The sequence below is a fragment of the Zonotrichia leucophrys genome, chromosome 8 (genome assembly GCF_028769735.1).
Source record: "Zonotrichia leucophrys gambelii isolate GWCS_2022_RI chromosome 8, RI_Zleu_2.0, whole genome shotgun sequence".
Lineage (NCBI taxonomy): Eukaryota > Metazoa > Chordata > Aves > Passeriformes > Passerellidae > Zonotrichia > Zonotrichia leucophrys.
This window is the reverse complement of record NC_088178.1, coordinates 30,306,200-30,314,835: the sequence shown is the minus strand read 5'-3', so window position 1 is coordinate 30,314,835 and position 8,636 is coordinate 30,306,200. Positions and strand designations below refer to the sequence as shown.

General features: G+C 54.5%; 1 non-coding gene across 1 annotated transcript; it reads right to left on the bottom strand.

Moving 5' to 3' along the window:
• Positions 1-7,660: 7,660 nt before the first annotated feature.
• On the bottom strand, positions 7,661-7,742 carry TRNAL-AAG (transfer RNA leucine (anticodon AAG)). The gene has a single exon. It is a non-coding gene; the product is annotated as a tRNA-Leu (tRNA).
• Between the last annotated feature and the right edge of the window lie 894 nt (positions 7,743-8,636).

Genomic DNA, 8,636 nt, shown 5'->3' with positions numbered 1-8,636 from the left:
CCCGTGTGCCAAAGGACAATTTCAGTGTGAGATGATGTCCCACAGGAATGTGCTGAGTGGGCAGATGTCCCTCCTGACCCAGCACTGAGCCCAAAACAGCAGCAAAAACCACACTGGTGTTGGTGTCTATTGCCAACATCTCCACGAACATCCCCTGCCCTTTGCACCTCACAGCTCTGGGAATGGCCTGATGTAAATCCAGCCTGATTTAAACTCAGCCTGATCAAAACCCGGCCTGGTGTAAACATGGCCTGGTGTAAATCCAGCCTGATGTAAACCCAGCCTGATGTAAACCCAGCCTGATTTAAACTCAGCCTGATCAAAACCCGGCCTGGTGTAAACGCGGCCTGGTGTAAACCCAGCCTGATGTAAATCCAGCCTGATGTAAACCCAGCCTGATTGAAACCCGGCCTGGTGTAAACCCAGCCTGACTTAGACCCGGCCTGATTTAAACCCAGCCTGATCAAAACCCGGCCTGGTGTAAATGCGGCCTGGTGTAAACGCGGCCTGGTGTAAATCCAGCCTGATGTAAACCCAGCCACCTGAGCTGTCTGTGCAGTTTATTCCTCCTGGCCAGCCTGGAATTCTAGTGCCTTCTGATTGTGCAAGATGCAGGATGGAGGAGCCAACAGGAGTCTGCAAGGATGGCAGTGGTTTGAAGGCTGCTCCAGAGCTGGGTTCTGGGGACATTCAGCAGGAGATTGTTTGTGTCCCTGCAAACCAACAGCAGCATTTGGCTCAGCAGGGTCTGTGTGCAGCACTGGGGATGGAAAGCAGCAGAGGAAGTTGTTTAAAATAAATAAATAAAAAGCAAACAGGCGTTTTTCCCCCTGCTGGGGAGCCAGGTTTTGCTCTCCTGGGTGTCCTGCCAAGACACACAAACCGTGACAGCCCCAGGAGTGCAGGAGCCCCTGCACCCCCAGCTCGGGGTGGTCACAGGGCAGGGGACACCCCTGGGCTGCTGGGGGTGACTTGGGGGGATCACACCCAGGGCTGGGGGCCATCCCTGGCACATCTGGGGCTTAGGTGGCACATCTGGGGCTCTCCCTGGCACATCTGGGGCTCTCCCTGGCATATCTGGGGCTCAGGTTCCAGGAGCCAGACCCAGGGTGCCAGGGGGTGCCAGGGCCGTGTCCCCATGCAGAGGGGACCGTCCTGCTGCTGCTGGCTGGGCACAGGGCTGGCACAGCCCTGGCAGGAGCAGGAGCTGGGTCTGGGGGCTCTGAGGCCCCAGGGGCACCCAGGGGAGCCGAGGTGCCCCCAGGGCTGTGTGTGCCAGGAGGGACCGAGCTGGGCAGCACCAGCCCAGCCCAGCCAGGAGGGGACATGGCCCCATTCCTGTCACACCCTGAGCCCCTGTGCCGGCAGAGCCCTGCCCTGGCTGCACAGGAGGGCACAGAGGGCAGCTGGAGCTCCCAAGGGCAGGGCACAGCAGCAGTGTGCTCCTCTCCTGGCTCCTCTCGGTTTATTTCTGTTCCTCAGTTTATTTGGCAGTTCCTATCTGTGTGGAGTCTGTGTGCCAATTTTCCTCTGCAGGGTGCAGATTTTCCAGCAGATTTTCCATTGCCAGCTCTTTCCTGGGGGCTCAGCACACGAGACCCAAGAGGTCAAAGCTGAACCTGCTGAGGGAAAATACAACATTCTCCCACAGAGAGAGAGAACAGAAGAACCACAGGACTGGGGAGTGAGCTTGGAGAAGGCTGGGAAAGACCTCGAGGACCATGGAGTGCAGCCTTGCAGTGAAAGATGTGTTTGCTGAGCCTGGTGACAGGGAGCAGTCAGGACATGGGGCTGGGTGTAGGAATGGCGGGGGTACAATGGTGGGGATGGATGGAGAGCAGAGATCTCTGCAGCCAGGGCTGGAACTTGGGGTTTATTGCACAGGGCCTGGGTGCAGGGCCCTGCTGGGATTTGGGGTTCATTGCACAGGGCCTGGGTGCAGGGCCCTGCTGGGATTTGGGGTTCATTGCAGAGGGCCTGGGTGCAGGGCCCTGCTGGGAGCTGCAGCCGCAGCTGGAGCAGGACTGAGAGAAGAGAGGGGGAGAGAGGATGAGAGGGTGAGAGAGTAAAAGGACAAAAGAGCAAAAGGGGTAGGAGCTAAGAGAGCGAAGTTCCCGTTCCAATACAATAAATCTTCTTCTGTGTTGAACATTCTAATTCTCACTAACCAATCCAGTACAAGACACAAATCCTATAGCATTTACATACAGGCTATAAGAATCATTACATTACCACACTGTGTTACATTTTAAACCCTAAAAACTCCTCTTTGGGCCCTTCTGCCAAGCTGTAGGACAGCCACGGAGATGAATTCCCCTCACAATGGACCAGCAAGGGAAAACCAGCTCCAGGGCCTGTGGGAGGAGTTTCCATGTGCACAAGTTTTCCAGATAAAAAGGACAGGGATTTGTTAACATGTGTCATTTCTCTCTGTGGTTGTATTTCACAGAGGAAAGCTTTCAAAACAACTCTGACTTTTATTAGAGGACACACGTAAAGAACTTTTTTAAATTTTTTTTTTAATTTTAAATGAATCAGCTGTTCCATCTCCCCTGAGTCCAGATCCAGAGGGCACCAGGGACAGCCAGTGCTATCAGGGGTGTCCTGACCCTCGGGGCATCATCCCAGTGCCCCCATCCCTGTCCTGGGGGCTCACAGCCCACCCCCAAAACCCTCATCATGTGCTGCTCATTAACAGAAACCCCCCAAACCCCTCATCATGTGCTGCTCATTAACAGATATCCCCCAAAACCCCTCATCATGTGCTGCTCATTAACAGAAACCCCCCAAACCCCTCATCATGTGCTGCTCATTAACAGAAACCCCCAAATCCCCTCACCATGTGCTGCTCATTAACAAGGATCACCTGAGATGAGGATCACCCTTAATGAGACTCACCTGGGATAAGGATCACCCTTAATGGGGGATCACCCTTAATGATACTCACCTGTGATGAGGGTCCTCCTTAATGGGGATCACCCTTAATGAGACTCACCTGTGATGAGGATCACCTTAAATGAGGTTCACCCTTAATGAGGTTCCTCCTTAATGAGGCTCCTGGCCACGCCCACGAGGCTCCCTCCCTTTGTTAAACAAATTCAGCCGAGGGGGTGCCAATATTTGCTCAATATTGATCAAATAAACACCCTGAAGTGGAAAGTGCTTTACTGCAAGGGCTTGATGAACATATTTTAATTTAAAAAAACCACCTTAAATCAGTCCAGAGGAGGCTCTGGAGCCAGGCTGGGACACCTGGGGGTGCTCACCTGGAGAGGAGAAGGATCCAGGGAGAGCTCAGAGCCCTGGCAGGGCCTGAAGGGGCTCCAGGAGAGCTGAGAGGGGCTGGGGACAGGGATGGAGGGACAGCACACAGGGAATGGCTCCCAGGGATGGATGGGACATTGGGAATTGGGAATTGTTCCTGGCACGGTGGAGAGGGACTGGAATAGAATTCCCAGATTTGCTGTGGCTGCCCTGGATCCCTGGCAGTGCCCAAAGCCAGGAAAGGACAGGGTTTAGAGCACCTGGGAGAGTGGGAGGTGTCCCTGCCATGGCAGGGGAATGGGATGAGCTTTAGGGAGTGTTTTTCAAGGGAATGGAAATGATATAAATTAGAGATGTGAAACAGCTCTTTAAGCAGGGAATTTGATGAATAACAGCTCCTTGGAGCGGTGGAACAGCAGGAATTCAGGGTAGAGCAAATTCATTCCTGTGGAGGGGAGGTGCAGTGAGGGATGAAAAACAGGGAAAAACACAGCATAAAACACTGCCAGGCACAGGGGGGATTCTGGGGTGCCTGTGCAGGAGCTGGATCAGTGATCCCTGGGAGTCCCTTCCATCAGGACATTGCTCAATGCTGGGATAAAACAGCCCGAGCCACAACAGCCATCAGTGCAGGATGACAGCCCCAAACCTCATCCTTTAATCCCTTGTGCTGAGCCAGGCCTAAGCCAAGGTGGGATTGAATTCATGGCTTGGCCTGGCCAGCCCAGGAGCCCGGAATTCCTGAGCAGTTCCCCCGGGTTTGGGGCACACACTGTCCCAAATGAGCGGCGTCATCCCAGCTGGGAGACGTGAGCACAAGTGGGCAGCCCATAAATATCCATTATTGCTCCCTGGCACACAGAAACGCCTGCAGGAACATGCAGTGGCCCTCAGCAGGAGAGGAGGAGCCCTGAGGAGCACTGGGAATTATTTGGGGCATGGCAGGAATGTCTCTCCCCTCATTCCACCTCTTTTATCCTTCTGGTCTTTAGACAGGTCTCAAACATGAGAGCTGGTGTGGAAAGCAGAGGAATTTCCAGCCCAGGCACAGGGAAAGGTCAGCAGGCTGCTGGGTGGGATCAGCCACGGAGCTGGATTCCCGTGGATTTGGGTTATCAGGGACCTCATTCCAGCATCTCCTCTGCTTCCAAACAAGGCCTGGCGAAAGCAGAGCACGGCATCCACAATCCCATCCCATCCACAATCCCATCCCATCCACAATCCCATCCACAATCCCATACCATCCCATCCACAATCCCATCCCATCCACAATCCCATCCCATCCCATCCCATCCCATCCCATCCCATCCACAATCCCATCCCGTCCACAATCCCACCCACAATCCCATCCACAATCCCATCCCATCCACAATCCCATCCCATCCACAATCCCATCCCATCCACAATCCCATCCACAATCCCATCCCACCCACAATCCCATCCCATCCACAATCCCATCCCATCCCATCCACAATCCCATCCCACCCACAATCCCATCCCATCCACAATCCCATCCCATCCACAATCCCATCCACAATCCCATACCATCCCATCCACAATCCCATCCCATCCACAATCCCATCCCATCCACAATCCCATCCCATCCCATCCCATCCACAATCCCATCCCATCTGTGCTTCCCAGCTCAGAATTCCTGGCTATGGCACCTCCCTGCCCTGGCACAGGGCTGGGGGACAGTGGCACTGTGGGGGACACTCCTGGCAATGTCCAGTGGTGGTGGCAGAAGAGCTGATCCCCCCCGACCCCACACACAGAGGGGCTCAGGCTGGTTTGGAGTACCCACAGGGGACAGTTTTGGGGCACCCAGTGGGGCAGATTTGGGCACCCAGTAGGGCAGGTTTGGGCATCCATGTGGCAGGGGCACCTTCCACAGCCCAGGGTGCTCCAATGACATTTGCAGGAATTACCCTGGAGGTTTTTGACAGAGAAAAGATGCAGAAAAGCAGAGTTAAGTCTTTCTCCTGTCGCAAATCTGCCCAGGGGAGCAGAAACATCCTGTCTGCACTGTTATGAGACAATAATGGCATTAAACAGGACATCATTATGGCCTCATTAGTTATGGCCCTACACATTCATTTGGGGGGTTAAATCTCTCTATTCAGAGCACAGACTCGACCTGGCCTAAAAATCCCACCAATATTAAAAAGTTTTCCCTTTAAGTAAAGTCTAGGCTAATAAAATCCATGGGTAACCAAACAAACACAATTCCTACCAGGATCTCAGTGCCAGGGCTGTGGCACTTTCCTCCTGGCCACATGTGACACAGAATCAGGGGAGGGTTTGGGTGGAAGGGACCTCAGAGTTCTCTGTGCAGGTCCCTGCAGTCCCTCCCCTGCGATGGCATCTCTCAAATGATATTTATGTCCTGCTCTGGCTTTTTTTAATAAAGGAGGAAAACTTCCCTCCCCTCCCTTCCTCCTCATTTATTACAGGCATTAAGTTAAACATGGTTTCCTCTTAAGCCCGACCTAATCCAATTAATATTAATATTGCCCTGAGCCAGGCTGATCTCATTAGTGCCGATATTTAATATTTTTGCTGCGAGTTGTGCTGCAAATGAGTTTCTTGCTTTCCAGAGACTCTGGAAAGAAGGAGCAGCATTTTCTTCCATCCAGGAACGAGGATGGGATGGGAAAAGGACCGGCCTGGGGCAAGGGGTGCTGGACCCTGCGGCTCCTCTGCACCCCGGGCAGGAAAAGTGGAATTACAAGGAACTGCTGGGATAGAGAGTGCATCCTCCTGGGGCATTGCCAGAACTGTGTCCCAGCCAGAGGAGCCCCCTGGGGACACCGGTGTGACACCAGCGCTGGTGGCCCTCCCGCAGCTCCTCCTGCTCCCAAGTGTCACCCTGATTTTTGAAGGTTTTCTAAGCCTTCTGATGTTTACATTCTTGTAGCAAACTTTCTCACACGCTTTCTGTAAATAACTCATTGTTCTGCATTCTTTTATGGAGGAGGAGAAATCTGATGGACTGCTGGTTTGTGCAGTGTCATTGCAGAGGTGGCACCGTCACCAATCCACTGTCACTTTTGGAAATCTATAAATGTTGGAGTCAGAAAATAAACTTCCCTTTCTCCTTCACCTCGAGAGCAGCAGCGTGTTTGCGCTCGTGTTGTTCGGTGTCCCACAGTGACACTGGAGGGATGCTCTGGGTGCGGCTCATTAACGGGGGGCACGGCTCATTAATGGGGGGGATAGCTCATTAACACAGTGCTCATTAACACGCCAAAGGTCGAGGACTGGGTTTATTCAGGGCTGGCAAACTGCAGGGGACCCGAGCTCTGTGCTCACTGGAATTAAACCCAGAAATCCAGGATTCCTGCAGCTGCTGTCCCGCAGCACGAGGGGCTCGGCAGGAGCTGCACAAGCCCTTTCAGCCCTGCTCGTGTCCTCTGCTCCCCTTCCCTTCCCTTGGAGCAGCTGCCGGGGTCAGGACAGGGTTTGGAGCAGAATCACCCCAGACTGTGGTTGCAGCAATAGCAGCCAGTGAAACGGGATCCCTGCTATTCAGAACAAAATTCATTTTTTGTTTTGGATCCAGCAGCAAATAATGGGGACCCATTGAATGCCATAAAGGACCTTAAAGAACAAGGTGATCCTACCCAAACCATTCCATAATTTACAAATCATTTCCTTTCATGTGCAGGGCCTGTGGAGATGATGCAATGAAAACTGCCCGGTTCCAGCCCCAGGGCTCAGTGTTAGATGTGTTCATCCTCCTCCTCCTCCCAAACCACAAAATGAATCTTTCCTTGCCATGACCTCCTGGTTTGAGGCCAGGCTGCTTTAGTTCACCCCTGCTCCCTCCCAGCACGTCCTGGCTGGTGCCCAGAGCAGCCGTAGCACAGACAGCTCCATCAGCGCTGGCAGGAGCAGCAGCAGCTCCACCTTGGGCCTGCTCCCCTCTGCACACCCATCTTTAGGGGATTAATGCTGTGTCTCAGCCCCCCACAACAGTCACACGTGGGGCACATCTGGGACAACCCCACCTGAGCACGGGGGAAATAATCAGGGTTTTGTTTGTGGCTTTTCATAAAACAGCTGGGTTTGCATTGAGAGGGACGTCAAAGCCACCCGGTACTACCCATGCCATGGCAGGGACACCTCCACTATCCCAAGTGCTACAGTCCCAGTGTCCAGCCTGGCCTTGGGCACTGCCAGGGATCCAGGGGCAGCCACAGCAAATCTGGGAATTCTATTCCAGGGCCTGCCCACCCTCACAGGGAGGAATTCCTGCCCAGTGTCCCATCCATCCATGGAATGCCATCACGAATGGATCCCTGCCCACGGTCAGCCCCAGCACCTGGATGACATCCTGAGACTCCCGGGGCCACTTGTGGAACTCGCCCAAATCCCTCAGGTGCCAAAACAGAGCTGGCAGCGGTGGGATTCGAACCCACGCCCCCGCAGGGACTGGAGCCTTAATCCAGCGCCTTAGACCGCTCGGCCACACTACCCTGGCACAGCGCTCCCTGGGAACGGGATTCGAGCCGGGATCCGCCCCTGGGCACGGCACCCTGCCATCCCGGCCCCTCCCTGGCTGCCTTCTCCCGCTGCACTCCCACAGCTGCCCTTCCTTCCAGTGTGGGATTGCTGCTCTGCCACCCCCTTCCCTTCCCTTCCCTTCCCTTCCCTTCCCTTTCCGAACCTTCCCTTCCCTTCCCTTCCCTTCCCTTCCCTTCCCTTCCCTTCCCTTCCCTTCCCTTCCCTTCCCTTCCCTTCCCGAAACCTTCCCGAAACCTTCCCGAAACCTTCCCTTCCCTTCCCTTCCCTAAACCTTCCCTTCCCCTTCCCAATCCTTCCCTTCCCTTCCCTTCCCACCTTCCCTTCCTCTTCCCGAAACCTTCCCTTCCCTTCCCTTCCCTTCCCAACCTTCCCTTCCCTTCCCAAATTCCCTTCCCTTCCCTTCCCGAAACCTTCCCCCGAAACCTTCCCTTCCCTTCCTTCCCCTTCCCTTCCTCCTTCCCTTCCCCCCCCCCCCCCCCCCCTTCCTTCCCTTCCCTTCCCTTCCCTTCCCTTCCCTTCCCTTCCCTTCCCTTCCCTTCCTTCCCTTCCCCTTCCCTTCCCTTCCCTTCCCTTCCCTTCCCGAAACCTTCCCTTCCCTTCCCTTCCCTTCCTTCCCGAAACCTTCCCTTCCCTTCCCTTCCCGAAACCTTCCCGAAACCTTCCCTTCCCGAAACCTTCCCGGAACCTTCCCTTCCCTTCCCTTCCCGAAACCTTCCCGAAACCTTCCCGAAACCTTCCCTTCCCTTCCCTTCCCTTCCCTTCCCTTCCCTTCCCTTCCCTTCCCTTCCCGAAACCTTCCCTTCCCGAAACCTTCCCTTCCCTTCCCGAAACCTTCCCTTCCCGAA